This window comes from Oncorhynchus gorbuscha, linkage group LG23 (assembly GCF_021184085.1).
Source record: "Oncorhynchus gorbuscha isolate QuinsamMale2020 ecotype Even-year linkage group LG23, OgorEven_v1.0, whole genome shotgun sequence".
In the NCBI taxonomy this organism is placed as follows: domain Eukaryota; kingdom Metazoa; phylum Chordata; class Actinopteri; order Salmoniformes; family Salmonidae; genus Oncorhynchus; species Oncorhynchus gorbuscha.
In genome coordinates this window covers 51,328,916-51,347,830 of record NC_060195.1, presented here as the reverse complement: position 1 = coordinate 51,347,830, position 18,915 = coordinate 51,328,916, and the positions used below count along the sequence as shown (strand labels likewise).

The 18,915-nt window shown below is 43.3% G+C and overlaps 1 pseudogene; it reads left to right on the top strand.

Moving 5' to 3' along the window:
- The first annotated feature begins 10,981 nt into the window (after positions 1–10,981).
- LOC124010689 lies at positions 10,982–17,890 on the top strand (annotated as a pseudogene).
- Positions 17,891–18,915: the final 1,025 nt, after the last annotated feature.

The window sequence follows — 18,915 nt, the reverse complement described above, 5'->3', positions numbered from 1 at the left end:
TTATTCTTTGCTCCAATCCGTGCTCATACAGTATTTGCTTGAATATTGAGATCCATCCCAGGTTTCTGAAGCAACCTCAGGTCATAACCACCTGCACTAGTTAAGGATCAATGGGGCATATAGGAGGTAGAAGCAGCATATCCCTGCTGTTTCCTTAGGTGAGGAGCAGTTATCATAGAAAAAGCATCTGAGTTTTGTTTTTTATGTGTTATTTCTTAAATAATAAGGCCAGAAAAAAGATTATTACATACAGCCGGGAAGAACTTTTGGATATCAGAGTGGCTGTAACTCACCAGCATTTACGACCAGGAATATGACTTTCCAGGATCTAATCCTACGTTCGTACTCCCAAATGCAAATTAACTAGAAGATGTACTCTGAGTGGACTTCTAGTCTGACTCAGGAGGGGCACACACCACCCACCACTTCCAAGTGTCATGACTCACCTGAGGATCTGAAGGATCAGGTTACAGTGGGTCCACTCTACAGCGCCCTCTCTCTCCCGAAGATGGGAGAGGGATGACGGTCGTAAACACCTTGCAGAAACTCTGCCTTTGGGCTCTGCAGAATTGAGGGGAAATAACCCTTTTGTAACAAAGACATTCTTCCCGTCAAAACTCCATCATCCAAAAGGGGAGACTGAAACAATATTATTTACAATATTATTTAATATGATTAAATATGAAACTATTTGTGAGAAGATTAAATGTGGTCTTAGCCTTCTAAATGAGAAAATGGTTTTTCAAATAAAGTTTATCCAGTCAGTACCCACGACCATGTGAGCACAGACATTATGCCAAACGTAATGGAACTGCCCTTTTTCCAAAGTGTACAAAAGTACTCGTGACGAGATTCACATCAGACCAGTAGGCGGACAGTAAGCCGGACGTCACGAATGGTTAGACAGTAGAGACTAGTATACGGACAGTAAGCCGGACGTGTAAAATGGTTAGACAGTAGAGACTAGTATATGGACAGTAAGCCGGACGTGTAAAATGGTTAGACAGTAGAGACTAGTATACGGACAGTAAGCCGGACTTGTAAAATGGTTAGACAGTAGAGACTAGTATACGGACAGTAAGCCGGACGTGTAAAATGGGCAGATAGTAGAGACTAGTATACGGACAGTAAGCCGGACGTGTAAAATGGTTAGACAGTAGATACTAGTATACGGACAGTAAGCCGGACGTCACGAATGGTTAGACAGTAGAGACTAGTATACGGACAGTAAGCCGGACGTGTAAAATGGTTAGACAGTAGAGACTAGTATACAGACAGTAAGCCGGACGTGTAAAATGGTTAGACAGTAGAGACTAGTATAGGGACAGTAAGCCGGACGTGTAAAATGGTTAGACAGTAGAGACTAGTATACGGACAGTAAGCCGGACGTGTAAAATGGTTAGACAGTAGAGACTAGTATAGGGACAGTAAGCCGGACGTGTAAAATGGTTAGACAGTAGAGACTAGTATACGGACAGTAAGCCGGACGTGTAAAATGGTTAGACAGTAGAGACTAGTATACGGACAGTAAGCCAGACGTGTAAAATGGTTGGACTCTACATAAGACCGGCGTGACTGACAGCGTGAGCTGAAAGGTACGAAATGGTTAGAAACACTGAAACTCTCTCTCGAAAAAGACTCCACAGGTACATTCAGTCTGCAGCTGTTTAAGTACTTTAGTCTAGTAAACTCGCCCAAGAACCACTGGGTGGTACTTTGAAAGATCCATTCTAATGAACACTTCCTCTGGAAGATACCTTCCAACAGACACTCAGAGACAGAGAAGCTACAGCTACAAAATACATTGTGAATTCTGGGGGACACAACCAGAGACTTCTGATGAACTACTCTCCACAGACTGATCGAGTGATTACAACAGAGCGAGACAACAAAGGCATACAATTGTAAATATGTACATTGCATTTCTAAATACGAATGAGCGGTTGTTGGGTTATTAAATATCCATATTTACAGTGAGCGTATTATTCAACTGTATGTATGATAGGTGAAGTCATTTGCCTCTTCTTTCCCGCTCCTTCTTACATGCCCTCCCTTTTCATTGTGTAACAAGCCGTCATATCGGGTTAGTCCACTAGGGACTTTTCATTGCATTATGTAGTAATAAGTGTGTAATCTATCCTCTTTGTGTGTTTATGTACTTCTGTGTAATTATTTAGTTAGTTTGTAAATAAATAATTAAGACAATTTGTATATCACTGATTCATCATTTATGCTAGGGTTCATGCAGATATTCAATAATTTTGCGACATTCAGAATGACATGGAAGAGGGAAATAAGAATTAATTAATTGACTGATGTAAGAGATATTCTTTAGAGTTTAGTCGGGAGACAGTTACTCGTTGAATAAACTTTTCCCGTGGTGCCTCAAGATTACTAATTGAGTTAATAATTGATACATGATTAATGTAATCATCGTAATAATTAAACGTAGTTTATTGATTTGATAAAATAATAGTCAAACACATTAATGATAGGAGTGTATTACTCGCTAATGTTTCATCTCTGGATATAAAGTTGACGAGCGGAGGGCAAGGATTTCCTTCCAAGAGAGACATCAGGGATTGTAATATACTCTGTTTCACGGAGTCATGGCTCTCTCAGGAAATACTGTCTGAGTCCGTACAGCCAGTTGGGTTCTCAGTTCATTGCACAGACAGGAATAAATATCTCTCCGGGAAGAAGACGGGCAGGGGTGTATGTTTCAAGATTAACTACTCATGGTGTGATTGTATAGGAACTTTTGTTCACCCATCCTAAAATACCTCACAATCAAATGCTGACCGTATTACCTCCTAAGAGAATTATCTTCACTTATAGTCACAGACATGTATATTCCCCTTCAAGCTGATACCACGATGGCCCTCAAAGAACTTCACTGGACTCTTTGCGAACTGGAAACCACATATCCTGAGGCCGCATTTATTGTAGCTGGAGATTTTAACAAAGAAGATTTGAGGAAAATGCTACCGAAGTTCTATCAACATATTGACTGCAATACTCACGCTGCTAAAAACACTCAACCACTGCTACTGTCACATGAGATGACGTTGGAGAGACGAAGCAGGTACGGGGAGTAAAACATTTAATAAAGACGGACATAGAACAAAACAGGAACAACGTCAGCAAACTAATATTAAAGACAAAAACAATACAATGTAGCAGCAGGGAACAGAGCTGGGGAACTAACAAATATAGGTGAGGGAATGAACAGGTGACAATAATTCTGATGCGCGTGATGAGGCAAGGCAGGTGTGAGTGATGTATGGCAGGACTGCGTGATGCAGTGCAACCTGGCGCCCTTAAGCGGCAGGGGGAGGGAAGAGCGGGAGCAGACGTGACAGTACCCCCCCCTTTTGGGGAGCCACCCGGCGTCCCACCTGGACGAGTCGGCCAAGATATGGACGCTGGGGCAAGCCGGTTGGGGCGTGGAAGCCCGACAAACCGGCAGGAGCTTGAGAGCCTGGCGAGCTGGCTGAGGCATGGGAGCCTGGCGATCCAGCTGAGGCAAGACGCCTGTCGATCCTGCTGCAGAGAGGGAGTATGATGATCCGGTGGAGAGTGACGTGGGATGGGAAGCCGTCAAGCCAACCGAGGTAAGGAAACCACTTGAGCCAGCTAGGGCGTGGAAGCCTGACGAGCTGGCTAAGCACCCCCGGTTCCATCGGTGGCGACCCAGAGCCGATGCCACCATACCAACCGGAACACCAGTACTCCCCGATGTTGGCTGCTGCATTCTGTCACATGAGATGACGCTGGAGAGACGAAGCAGGTATGGGGAGTAAAACATTTAATAAAGACAGACATTGAACGAGACAGGAGCAGCATCAGCAAACTAATATTAAAGACAAAAACGATACAATGCAGCAGCGCGGAACAGAGTTGGGGAACTGACAAATATAGGGGAGGAAATGAACAGATGATAAGTGAGTCCAGGTGACTCTCAGGTGAAACCTGATCACGACTCCATTTTGCTCCTCCCTTTCTATAGGCAGAAACTGAAACAGGAAGTACCCGTGCTAATGACTATTCAACACTGGTCTGACCAATCGAAATACACATTTCAAGATTGTTTTGATCACATGGACTGGGATATGTTCCCGGTAGCCTCTGAGAATAACATTGACACATTTTCTGATATGGTGAGTTTATCTGAGATGTCGTATGCACTGTGACTATTAAAACCTACCCTAATCAGAAATCGTGGATAGATGGCAGCATTTGCACAAAACTCAAAGTGCGAACCACCACATTTAACCATGGCAAGGTGACTAGGAATCTGGCAATCAAACAAGAAAAACATCAGTATAGAGACGGAATCTCAAATCAACAGCTCAGACTGGAGACGTATGTGACAGGGTCTACAGACAATCATAGACTACAAAAGGAAAACCAGCCACGTCGCGGTCACCGACGTCTTGCATCCGGACAAGCTAAACACCTGTGCCCGCTTTGAGGATAACACAGTGCCACCAACACGGCTCGCTACCAAGGACTGTGGGCTCTCCTTCTCTGTAGCTGATGTGAGTAAGACATTTAAACGTGTTAACCCTCGCAAGGCTGCCGGACCAGACGGCATCCCTAGCCACGGCTTCATTTATGTGCAGACCAGCTTGCGGGTGTGTTTACGGACATATTCATTTTCTCCCAATCCCAGTCTGCTGTCCCCACATTCTTCAAGATGTCCACCATTGTTCCTGTACCCAAGAAGGCAAAGGTAACTGAACTAAATGACCATTGCCCTGTAGCACTCACTTCAGTCATCATGAAGTGCTTTGAGAGACTAGTCAAGGATTATATCACCTCTACCTTAACTGACACCTTAGACCCACTTCAATTTGCTTAACGCCCCAATAGATCCACAGATGATGAAATTGCCATCGCACTGCACACTTCCCTATCCCATCTGGACAAGAGGAATACCTATGTAAGAATGCTGTTCATTGACTATAGCTCAGCAGTCAACACCATAGTACCCTCCATGCTCATCATTATGTTCGAGGCCCTGGGTCTGAACCCCGCCCTGTGCAACTGGGTCCTGGACTTCCTGACCGGCCGCCACAGGTGGTGAAGGTAGGAAACAACTCCTCCACTATGCTGATCTACATCACTGGGGCCCCACAAGGGTGCTTGCTCAGCCCCGTCCTGTACTCCCTGTTCACCCATGACTGCATTGACATGCATGCCTCTAACTCAATCATCAAGTTTGCAGATGACACAACAGTAGTAGGCTTGATTATCAACAATGACGAGTGTGGTGACCTCTTACTTAATGTCAACAAAACAAAGGCGATTACCGTGGACCTCAGGAAACAGCAGAGGGAGCACCCCCCTATCCACATCGACGGGACCGCAGTGGAGAAGGTGGAAAGCTTTAAGTTGCTCGGCCTACACATCACTGACAAACTGAACTGGTCCACCCACACAGACAGTGTGGTGAAAAAGGCGCAACAGTGCCCATTCAACCTCAGGAGGCTGAAGAAATGTGTCTTGGCACCTAAAGCCCTCACACACTTTTACAGATGCACAATTGAGAGCATCCTGTCGTGCTGAATCACCACCTGGTACGTCAACTACACCATCCGCAACCACCTGCACCCGATGTCACAGGAATGCCAAAAAGATCATCAAGGACAACAACCACCCGAGCCACTGCCAGTTCACGCCGCTATCATCCAGAAGGAGAGGTCAGTTCAGGTGCATCAAAGCTGGGACCGAAAGACTGGAAAAACAGCTTCTATCTCAAGGCCATCAGACTGTTAAATAGCCATCATTATCACCTTAGAGGCTGCTGCCTATATACATAGACTTGAAATGACTCGCCACGTTCTGACCATCGTTCGTATGTGTTTTCCTTGTTTTAGTGTTGGTCAGGACGTGAGTTGGGTGGGCATTCTATGTTGTGTGTCTGGTTTGTCTATTTCTATGTTTGGCCTGATATGGTTCTCAATCAGAGGCAGGTGTTAGTCATTGTCTCTGATTGGGAACCATATTTAGGTAGCCTGTTTTGTTTTGGGTTTTGTGGGTGATTGTTCCTGTCTCTGTGTTTGCACCAGATAGGACTGTTTAGGTTTTCACTTTTCTTGTTTTGTTTAGTCTGTTCATGTATAGTCGTCTTTATTAAAAACATGAATAACCACCACGCTGCATTTTGGTCCGCCTCTCTTTCACCAGAAGAAAGCCGTTACAGCCACTTAAATGAATGGAACACTAGTCATTTTAATAATGTGTACATATTTTGCATTACTCATCCCATATGTATATACTGTATTCTATTCTATTCAACTGTATCTTGGTCTATGCCGCTCTGACATTGCTCGTCCATATATTTATTTATTCTTAATTCCAGTCCTTTACTTAGATTTGTGTGTGTTGTGTGTATTGTTGTGAAATTGTTAGATATCACTGCACTGATGGAGCTAGAACACAAGCATTTTGTTACACCAGCAATAACATCTGCTAAACATGTGTACATGACCAAAACAATTTGATTGATTTGATTTTAGATAGGGATACTTGATTCTGTTCTGTCTGAAGATGCCACTATAGCCCCCCAGCCTACTGGCCCCCTTGAACTTTGTGACCTTTTGCCACATTTCAGGCTTCAAACATAAAGATATAAAACTGTATTTTTTTGTGAAGAATCAACAACAAGTGGGACACAATCATGAAGTGGAACGACATTTATTGGATATTTCAAACTTTTTTAACAAATCAAAAACTGAAAGATTGAGCGTGCTGAAAAATTGTTATTGACCAAACACTTATTTTCCACCATAATTTGCAAATAAATTCATAAAAAATCCTACAATGTGATTTTCTGGATTTTTTTTCTCATTTTGTCTGTCATAGTTGAAGTGTACATATGATGAAAATTTACAGACCTCTCTCGTTCTTTTTAAGTGGGAGAACTTGCACAATTGGTGGCTGACTAAATACTTTTTTGCCCCACTGTATATCTTACCACTAGTATATTACCATGAGTATTTAAATGTTCCTGCTACCAGTCACTTGTCAGCCCTCTTTACATGTATATCCGTCTATCCCTGTATATAAACACAGCAAAATAAGAAACATCCTCTCACTGTCAACTACATTTATTTTCAGCAAACTTAACATATGTAAATATTTGCAAAAAATAACAACATTCAACAACTGAGACATAGACTGAACAAGTTCCACAGACATGTGACTAACAGAAATGTAATAATGTGTCCCTGAACAAAGGGGGGGGGGGTCAAAATCAAAAGTAACAGTCAGTATCTGGTGCGGCCACAACCTGCATTAAGCATGTTACCCCACTTTTCAACTAAGGCACCTGCAAGTTCCCGGACATTTCTGGGGGGAATGGCCCTAGCCCTCACCATCCGATTCAACAGGCCCCAGACGTGCTCAATGGGATTGAGATCCGGGCTCTTTGCTGGCCATGGCAGAACACTGACATTCCGGTCTTGCAGGAAATCATGTACAGAACGAGCAGTATGGCTGGTGGCATTGTCATGAGGGAGGGTCATTTCAGGATGAGCCTGCAGGAAGGGTACCACATGAGGGAGGAGGATGTTTTCGCTGTAGCGCACAGCGTTGAGATTGCCTGCAATGACAACAAGCTCAGTCCGATGATGCTGTGACACACCACCCAGACCATGACGGACCCTCCACCTCCAAATCAATCCCGCTCCAGGGTACAGGCGTCGGTGTAACGCTCATTCCTTTGAAGATAAACGCAAATCCGACCATCACCCCTGGTGAGACAAAACCACAACTCGTCAGCGGTCCAGCGATGGTGGGTTTGTGCCCATAGGGGACGTTGTTGCCGGTGATGTCTGGTGAGGACCTGCCTTACAACAGGCCTACAAGCCCTCAGTCCAGCCTCTTTCAGCCTATTGCAGACAGTCTGCGCACTGATGGAGGGATTGTGCATTCCTGTACCTGTCCAGCAGGTGTGATGTTCGGATGTACTGATCCTGTGCAGATGTTGTTAAATATGGTCTGCCACTCCGAGGACTATCAGCTGTCCGTCCTGTCTCCCTGTAGCGCTGTCTTAGGCATCTCACAGTACGGACATTGCCATTTATTTCCCTGGCCACATCTGCAGTCCTCATGCCTCCTTGCAGCATGTCTAAGGCATGTTCACGCAGATGAGCAGGGACCCTGGGAATCTTTCTTTTGGTGTTTTTCAGAGTCAGTAGAAAGGCCTCTATAGTGTCCTAAGTTTTCAGAACTGTGACCTTAATTGCCTACAGTCTGTAGGCTGTTACACGGATCCCAAACCGTCTGTGCGCGTAACGTGATCACGACACGCAGGTTAAAATATCAAAACAAACTCTGAACCAATTACATTAATTTGGGGACAGGTCGAAAAGCATTAAACATGTATGGCAATTTAGCTAGTTAGCTTGCACTTGCTAGCTAATTTGTCCTATTTTGCTATCTTGCTGTTTCTAGCTAATTTTTCTTGGGATATAAACATTGAGTTGTTATTTTACCTGAAATGCACAAGGTCTTTTACTCTGACAATTAATCCACACATAAAACGGCCAACCGAATCGTTTCTAGTCATCTCTCCTCCTTCCAGGCTTTTTTATATTAGGACTTTTATCGTGATTGTCATCTACACTTTTACCACAACAACCGGCAAAACATTTCATCTTTCAATCACCCATGTGGGTATAACCAATGAGGAGATGGCACGTGGGTACCTGCTTCTATAAACCAACGAGGAGATGGGAGAGGCAGGACTTGCAGCGCGATCTGCGTCAGAAATAGGAATGACGTCTATTTTAGCCCTTGACGTCACAGACGCTCGTTGGCGTGCGCGAGCAGTGTGGATGCAATAATTGAATAACATGGATTTCTACATTTATTTTTGCGACGCTCGCTCACGCGACGTGTCTGGTCTGGTCAGCATGTTAGAATCACCTTTGGCAGTGATTACACCTGTGAGTTTTTTGTAGGGATGCATGATATATCGGTGAACAGAATCGGCTGATATTAGCTAAAAATGCCAGCATCAGTATCGGCCGATGTCTAGTTTAATACCGATGTGCAAAACCGATGTCAAAGCTGACGTAATGACGCCATGTAAAATTTTGCACTACACGTGCAACACAGCATTCCTAACCTAGCCCACAATGTCTGCAGTGTGGATTGAGCAGTCAACAAGTCGAGCAGTCATTTGAAAGAGTAAGAACATTTCAGCAAGACAACTCAAAAGGCGAAATCCATTAAAGCCACGATAATGGAATTCATTGCCCTTGACAATCAACCGTTCGTTCTCTGTCGTGGGTGATGTTGGCTTTCGCTGACTGGTCGAGCACAGGTACACACTACCAAGTGCGCTATTTTTCAGATGTTGCACTACCGGATTTACACAGTAATAGCGCCACTGCTATTAGCTTCACGACATACATACTATGGAACGCCATTTGGGTCTTTGCGTGTCAAAAAAGACACAGTAGCACTGTCAAAGATATACAAAAAAGTCTGCAAACACCGGCCACGAATGATATGTTTACAATAACTCATTGGTAATAAAGCATAATTTGTTCGACCGCAACTTCTGGGGTAGCTATCTTTAGCTTGATAACTAGCTAGCACCAATACAACCAGCCTCAAAACAATGACCAGTAGAAACTGCAGTCATTTTCATTATTCTTAGCAATGATTTAGGAATCCTTGTGAGTAAGTATTTTTGTATGCCTATTGAAATTGAACTTCAGTTCATGAAAATAAATAGCTAGCCAGCTACTTAACCCTGTTGCTCAAAGCTAACATTATAAGCAGCCAGCTAGCTTCATCTGGCTAGTGCGGCTCGACCGGACCGGGTTAAGTGTTGTGAAGGGAGCAACAATAAGGATTAGGCACGGTAGTGGAATTTGCGGTTTGTTATTTTAGATGAATATAGCTACTGAAACAGATTGTCGTTTTGTTATGTTTTTAGGGAAGAACATTGTTTGCATCCATGAGCTAGCTAGCTTTATTTTATGACCAGCACTGTAGGTGTGCAAGACAACTTTACCAGCATCATAGCATACCGGACTACATATTATGTGTGTGTGTGTGTGTGTCCAGTGTGTGTGTGTGTGTGTTTGTGTCCAACGTGTACGACTGATTGTGTAATTGTGTAATAACTACATTAAAAAATGAATGAACGCATTAAATTATGTGACGTGCAGTCATATTCATGGCCTGATTGGTCAACAAGCTTATTTGACCCGTCAAACAGTGTTATTTGACACGCAAAGACCCAAATGGCGTTCCATAGCAAAGACCCAAATGGCGTTCCATAGAAATCCTGGTTGAGAATGAAACGACTGAACAAATGAACAACAAAATAGCACAGCAAGTAAGTGAAAGAAACAGGTTTTGATGATTTTTTATTGGTAATGGGGACATATGTAAATGCCAACAAAGTAACTTTTTGGTCAGTGTGGAGTGTGTGTAACCTGTATTTAAATAGGCAAGTCAGTTAAGAACAAAATATTATATACAATGACGGCCTACCCCGGCCAAACCTGGACGACGCTGGCAAGGAAAATGTCAGATATTGGTATCGGCCAAAAATGTCATATTGGTGCATCACTAGTCTTTTTGAGTAAGTCTCTAAGAGCTTTGCACACCTGGATTGTACAATATTTGCCCATGTATACTTTAATTCTTCAATCTCTGTCAAGTTGGTTGTTGATCATTGCTAGACAGCCATTTATAAGTCTAGCCATAGATTTCAAGTCGATTTAAATCAACTCTAGCTAGGCCACTCCGGAACATTCAATGTCGTCTTCGTAAGCAACTCCAGTGTATATTTGGACGTGTTTTAGGTTATTGTCTTACTGGAAGGTGAATTTGTCTCGCAGTGTCTGTTGGAAAGCAGACTGAACCAGGTTTTCCTCTAGTATTATCCCCCAAAAAACTGTCTAGTTCTTGCCGATGGCAAGCATATCCATAACATGATGCAGCTACCACGATGCTTGAAAAAGTGGTACTAGTGATGTGTTGGATTTACCACAAACATAACTAAAGTTAACTTCTTTGCCACATTTTTTTGCAATAGTACCTTAGTGCCTTATTGCAAACAGGATGCATGTTTTGGAATATTTTTATTCTGTACAATCTGTCATTTAGGTTAGTATAGTGGAGGAACTACAATGTTGTTGATCCATCCTCAGTTTTCTCCCATCACAGCCATTAAACTCTGTAACTGTTTTAAAAGAACCATTGGCCTCTTGGTGAAATCCCTGAGCAGTTTCCTTCCTCTCCGGAAACTGAGTTAAGAAGGACGCCTGTATCTTTGTAGTGACTGGGTGTATTGATACACCATCCAAAGTGTGATTAATAACTTAATCATGCACAAGGGAATATTCAGTGTCTGATTTTATTTTATTTTTACCCATCTACCAATGCAAGGCATTGAAAAACTCTGTTCTTTGTGGTTGAATCTGTGTTTTGAAATTCTGTACTTGACTGAGGGACCTTACAAATATATGTATGTGTGGGGTACAGAGATGGGGTAATAATTCCAAAATATGTTAACACTATATACATATATATATATATATATATATATATAATACTTGTTTTGCTTACCCACAAACTGCAGTTACTTGTTTTGAGTTGATTTGGCTCACCTAGAAAATGCATCAAGATAATTAGTCTTGTTTTAAGATATTCTGACTTGTTTCAATACTTTTCTTTAGGTTAAAGTAAGCAAAAATAATGTAACATTTTTTTAGACGTCAAGTCATTGCATTCTTATGTTATGAGATGCCATATCTAGGTAAGATCAACATTCATGCAATGTACATGTAGTGTTCGGGGCCATATATACTCTATACGGCAAACTTTTGACACCAGACATATTTGCCCCCTAAGTGGTGGTTTTCTGGCGGTGGTGACTGGCTGGTCTCAGACTAACATGACTGTGGTGATTGGCTGATGGTTTATGTTTGTGTGTGTGTGGCCTCTCCCTCCTTAGGCATACTGGCGGCCGTGTGCAGCCCTCCTGGGCCAGGTCCTTCAGGATTCCTTTAAAGAGGACCTCTCTGTGGAGCTGCTCAGAGTCCCAGAGGTGCTAGGTAAATGCCAGGAAACAATCATGCCCATGTTTTCCCAACCATTTTCATTAAAAAAACATCAGGAAATGACTGGCATCTAGTTAACAGATTGGAACTGAATCCTATGGGGATTGGGGTGTTTCTTGTGTTTCTACTCAGCAATAGACAGTGCATTCGGGAAAGTATTCAGATACCTTGACTAGTTGCACATTTTGTTATATTACAGCTTTATTCTGAAATTGATTAGAATAACCTACACACAATACCCCATAATGACAAAGTGAAAAAACTGAAATAATTTATTACATAAATATTCTGACCCTTTGCTATGAGACTCTTAATTGGGCTCAGGTGCATCCTGTTTCCATTGATCATCCTTCAGATGTTTCTCCAACTTGATTGGAGTCCACCTGTGGTAAATCCAATTGATTGGACATGACTTGGGGAAGGGCACCAAAAAGCTCCTGTCTAAGGTCCCACAGTTGACAGTGAATGTCAGAGCAAGAACCAGGTTGACAGAATAGTCCGTAAAGCTCAGAGACAGGATTGTGTCGAGGCACAGATCTGGGGAAGGTTACCAAAAAATGTCTGCAGTATTGAAGGTCCCCAAGAACACAGTGGCCTCCATCATTCTTAAATGGAAGAAGTTTGGAACCACCAAGACTTCCTATAGCTGGCCGCCTGGCTAAACTGAGCAATTGGGGGAGAAGGGCCTTGGTCAGGGAGGCTGACAGAGCTCCAGAGTTCAAAAATCAAATCACATTTTGTCACATACACATGTTTAGCAGATGCTGTTGCAGGTGTAGGGAAGTTCTTGTAATGCTTCTGTGGAGATGGGAGAACCTTCCAGAAGCACCAAGATCTCTGCAGTGCTCCACTAATCAGGCCTATATGTTAGTGGCCAGAAGCCACTCCTCAGTAAAAGGCACATGACAGCCCGCTTGTAGTTTGCCAAATTGCACATAAAGTACTCTCAGACCATGATAAACAAGATTATCTGGTCTGATTCAACCAAAATTTATACCAAGACTGAATGCATCATGTTGTGGGGATGTTTTTCAGTGGCAGGGACTGGGAGACTAGTCAGGATAGAAAGAAAGATGACCGGAACAAGTGCAAAGATCCTTGATGAAAACCTGCTCCAGAGATCTCAGGACCTCAGACTGGGGTGAAGGTTCACCTTCCAACAGGACAGTGACCCAAAGCACACAGCCAAGACAATGCAAGAGTGGCTTCGGTACAAGTGGCTTCGGGACGAATTGAGGCGGTTCTGAGGGCAAAAGGGGGTGTAACTCAATATTAGGAGGGTGTTCCTAATGTTTTGTGTACACAGTGTATATAATACATATAATGTCATCTCTCTGCAGTAACTTCAGGAGCATTCTGTTGTGATGTTGTGCTGAATCCTCAGACGCCTGGAACCCTTCAGAGGTCAGTGTGTGTATATTCTGGTGTGTGTGTAAATATGTGTGTTAATCTCTGGTGTGTGCATACGCTTGTTATTCTCTGTTGTGTTCGTGTGCATACAGGGGAGTCCAAAATGATTGACACCATTGATAAAGAGCAATAATAAAAAATAATTTAAAAAAAAGGGAAGTTCTGTTAAGAACAAATTCTTTTTTACAATGATGGCCAGACCCAGACCACCCTGCTCCAATAGTGTCCACCCTATAGGACTCCCAATCACGGCCGGATGTGATACAGCCTGGATTCGAACCAGGGACTGTAGTGACAAGTCTTGCACTGAGATGCAGTGCCTTAGACTGCTGCGCCACTCTGGAGCCCAAACAATGACCGTAGAAAATAAATACTTCATATACTGAGCTATATTGTATGCTAAAAGAAACTAATACAATTGCCCACAGATTTTGGTTCTTTATCAAGGGTGTCAATAATTTTGGACACCACTGTGCATGCGTGTTAAGCAAAGTGAAATGACCTGAGAGTGTGTGTGTGTCCCAGGAGTCCCTGAACTCTCTGACACATGCTGCTCAGCAGCTGATCCATCAGGACCTGCCCTGGGAGCCTCTGGAGGTGGCGCCCCCTGTGGCCCTGGAGGTCTTCTCTCACAGCAGGTACTTTATTTCTATAACCTCTGTTGTTCAATTGTATCATTTTTGGTGGATAAAATATACAAGACAAGCCGAAATAATGCAACAGTATTGAATTTGGCCATCAGTACCCTCTGTCGGAGGACTGAGAAGGGGTAGCAGCTTGTTACATACTGTTATAACCTCCTAGCATTTTTCTGGGCAGAAGGCCTATTGGCAAAGCCAGTTTCGAAACCTCTCTTCTCTTGCAATATTTTCCCCTCTATCCCGTTTCCTCCATTTTCATAGCTCTTTTGCACTTATTTTTACTCTGTTTCGTATTCTCTCTTCCAGTGTTCTAGCTGTGTCTGTGTTTGCAGGTGTAAGCAGGAGGAAGTGGAGAAGTCCTAAAGGCACAAAGTCCTAAAGGCATAGTGATGCTCTACAGGTGAGCTACAGGAACTGTACCGTGGTAGAACTCACTCACAGACTATTGGCATCCTTATTGAATACACACTCATCTTCACTGTGTTCTCATACACATATGACACACACACACTTGTCTCACCTCCTATCTGTCTGTCTCTTAGGTGTGGGGGGACCATGTTATGTTGAGTGGGGGCCCCTTGGTGGCCAGGACAGGGCTGTGCGCTCAGTATGAGGTCACTGCCATCCACCCTATAGGAGAGGGCAAGTGGGGTCTCCACCGCCGGGCCCAGGGGCTCTCACTGCCCCTCCAGCTACAGGTACATATGTGCACAAATTTGCAGGACATGTTTCTGTCAATGTATGAAGCATCTTTGGATGTGTTCGAGTGTCACTGAGTGAATGGGTGTCACTGAGTGAATGGGTGTCACTGAGTGAAAGAGTGTCACTGAGTGAAAGAGTGTGTCGCGATACGAAACCTTCAGCCCCGCCCCTTGGCCGGCAGCGGGGTGCTAGATGTGGTTAGCGTCCCGTTCCCTGGATTGGACAGGGCACTATAGATACTTCAGGTTATCTCGGTATAACCAGGACCACTCACGTAGCCCTGCCTCTCTTTCTATATCGAAGCGTTGTCCGCGTAGAGAGGTATTTTGCCTTGTCACTCTCAACGGTCTAGCTCTAGCTGGGATGTGTGAACCCCACCTTTATCCTCTAGACTCTTTGCTTCACCACTAATTGGTCCTTGAGTTATTATTAAGCACTCGTCCTACCAGTCTCTATATGATATCCCTGTGGTTGAGTGTTTCCCCTCTGTGATGTATCTAGTTTAAAGTGTGAAGACCTTTAGTCAACTTAGTCTCACTACTCTGCCCGTCGGCTATGTATCGCTTGGAAAATAAAACTCAGATAGATCGATAAGACAATTAAATGAATCACTACTGGACACACCTTCCTCCTTGTCTTTTAATGGTAACTCATTCTGTCATAGAGCATTGATCCCCGTTTCCAGTGTCCCGGTAGCGGGGAGTGTCAGAGTTGTTATCTCCCGTGCCATTAAATGTCTTTAAGAGAACCTTTTGCTCGAGACAAAATAAGACTACTGTTTATTTTTGAAAACACTCTGTTTTTTGTCTTTTACAATCAAACACATTTCAAAATACAGAATTTGTTACTCGGTCACACACAGCGTTAATCAAAAACATGCAAATGACTTAATGCTCTTATAAAATGCCTGGTACAATGATAACACTTATCTCTATATTAAATACTTATAATAGTTATTTAATTACGTTTGAGAGATGACAAGGAGACCCACGAGATCAGGAGCAGAGTTTCAATCGGTCAGAGTTCTTTTAGAATTTAGTTAGGAGCAACTCCCCTCTACTGGCTGAGAGGTTGACTTGAAGTCGGTGGTTTACTAAATTTAGAGATTCAAGTTTGCACTGGATGAGATAACCCGCTGGTGATTCCCTGCCCCAAATGGAATATCAAAAGGTCTGTGGCGCGCAACGAGGTCGAGATACTGAGCTCAATCGAGAGGCTACAGAGAACTCTCTGGATATATTTGCATCAGTACCCACGTACCTGGCGCAAGGCGACAAAACAACTGTTCAATAAACGGTATATCGGAGAGTCACTTCTCAGATCCAACAAGTTAGAATCTTTTAAGTAATTTGAGTCAGGTGTCAATTTACCCAAAGTCAAATGGTTGTCTAAATGAATTCAGAATTCAAGAAGTCAGCGCCAAAGTAATGTCAAATGTCTTTTTATATACCTTTTGATTCTCTGCACCCGATCCGCTGCTCCTCCCATTCCCTCAGAGCAGAGAGGGTGATGACATATCTTACAACAGAAAATACTTTTCTTACAGTGCATATATGGGCCTCTGGTTATGACAGAGCCTATTACTCTAGCAACAATGAGGAAATACTTTTCTTACAGTGCATATATGGGCCTCTGGTTATGACAGAGCCTATTACTCTAGCAACAATGAGGAAATACTTTTCTTACAGTGCATATATGGGCCTCTGGTTATGACAGAGCCTATTACTCTAGCAACAATGAGGGAATACTTTTCTTACAGTGCGCATATGGGCCTCTGTTTATGACAGTGCCCTTACTCTATCAGCAATGAGTCTAACATCTGTTCCCATTCAGAGGTGTCACTTGAGGCAGAGGGTGATTCTTCCTGACACCAGTTCAATAGTTGGTTGGCTTGAGTCGTCTTCTGGTGGCTTTGCCCAATCCGGTATTTCAGTAGGCGAGGTACATTTACATTACATTTAAGTCATTTAGCAGACGCTCTTATCCAGAGCGACTTACAAATTGGAGGTCATCTCTGTCTCTACCCTTGGTGGGTAAGACAGGGGAAGAGGACCAGGAGGTAGATCCCTTTGGCGTTTTACTACAAGTGTCACTGAGTGAACGAGTGTCACTGAGTGAACGAGTGTCACTGAGTGAACGAGTGCCACTGAGTGAAAGAGTGACACTGAGTGAAAGAGTGCCACTGAGTGAAAGAGTGCCACTGAGTGAAAGAGTGCCACTGAGTGAATGAGTGTCACTGAGTGAGTCATTGAATTCATTTATCCTGCTCTCTTTCCTTAGGCCCACCACACTGTGTGGAGGAAACTGAGGAGCAGTGCAGAGAACCTGGTAAGAAAATATTACTCTTCACAATTTAATGACCAAGTTCACTTTTTTGAAGTTGTAGCTTATATGCGACATACCTAAGATGTTGTAATTTCATCTGAACTGTTTTTAAGTTTGTTAGCTGGTTATTCAACAATGTCCAGAGTCTCCTGGCTAGCATTTTTGGAGCATGTCGCAATGCCAGTGGAAATTGTTTGTACCAGCTAGCGGTGCATTACAAATGTTCTGAGAATCAGGTTACGCTTCCCCCTTCACATCGCTCCACGTTATTTTGAGTGGTTTGGATAAAACAACACCGCCTAGGTAAGTCAAAATGAGTTAAAACCCATCCTGATCTCACTTTTTTATTTTTACTGAAAGGTTTCTACAGTATCTCAAATCTTTACTGCTGACGTGCACAATTGTCTGGGTCCATATCAACAGTTGACTAATGAACAAAATTCTAAAATATGTTTGAGTAAAGTGATCCTTTAAAAGGTGAAATATCCCTTTTAAGATTACCTATCAGTATCTATTCATACTTAATTATTGAACTGGCGATTTAATCTTATTTGCTCTCCCTCTCTGCAGGTCGAGGTGCCCAAAGGATCAGCCAATGAAGCCATTTCAGATACATTGACTCCGCCCTCTGCCCCGGAACAGTCTCCTTCCCCTACCACACAACAAGTATCATGACTATAACCTTGTCATTATATATGTATTTGTAATATTTGTGAAATAAATGTGTACAAAATGTATAAGGTATGGAAATCATCCCCTCTCCTCTGTATACTAAATGTTTCCTGAAAATTAAGCGTGTTATTGGTTTATGACAGTGTAGCTGATGTGGTGTAGAATGAAGTTGCTGATCTTGGGTCAGTTTTGCATTTCCCCCACTAATGGTTAAGGTTAGGATTGCGGTAGGGGAAGCTGATCCTAGATCTGTACATAATAGCTGATATGGAATCAAAGTCTTGTTGTGCAGAACGTAACTGGTTTGCGCCCAGTGAGGGACAGAACCTACTCGGTTGCCACAGCACAGCCCAGTTTACTGTTCCTTAATTTTAATTTAATTTGACCTTTATTTAACCAGGCAAGTCAGTTAAGAACATATTCTTATTTTCAATGACGGCCTGGGAACAGTGGTTTAACTGCCTGTTCAGGGGCAGAACGACAGATTTGTACCTTGTCAGCTCGGGGGTTTGAACTCGCAACCTTCCGGTTACTAGTCCAACGCTCTAAACACTAGGCTACGCTGCCGGGGATTTGAAACCCAAGTCAAATGAATTGGTGACCTGTAGTGTGTGATATAGCCATCTGTCTTCTGTGTGGAATGAAAGCTGTGGTCCGTGCCATGCTCGAGCATGTTAAAGCCTTACACTAACACACCCCTCTGTGGCCTTTAACTGCTCAGCTGACGGTATGTGTGCAAAGTGTGTGTATTGAGTGGTCAGCAATTTGCTAACACACAAAGACGGGTTTGTGCTGCTCGACCGTCAGGGGCAGAGCGGCTGTTGTGTCTGTTGCTTTGGGACAGGTGTGTGTGTGTGTGTGTGTGTGTGTGTGTGTGTGTGTGTGTGTGTGTGTGTGTGTGTGTGTGTGTGTGTGTGTGTGTGTGTGTGTGTGTGTGTGTGTGTGTGTGTGTGTGTGTGTGTGTGTGTGTGTGTGTGTGTGTGTGTGTGTGTGTGTGAGTGAGTGAAAGTGGGCATGAGCTGTCACAGATTACCGGATCAGAGTAGTTGACATGTTTTTTGTCCCAAATG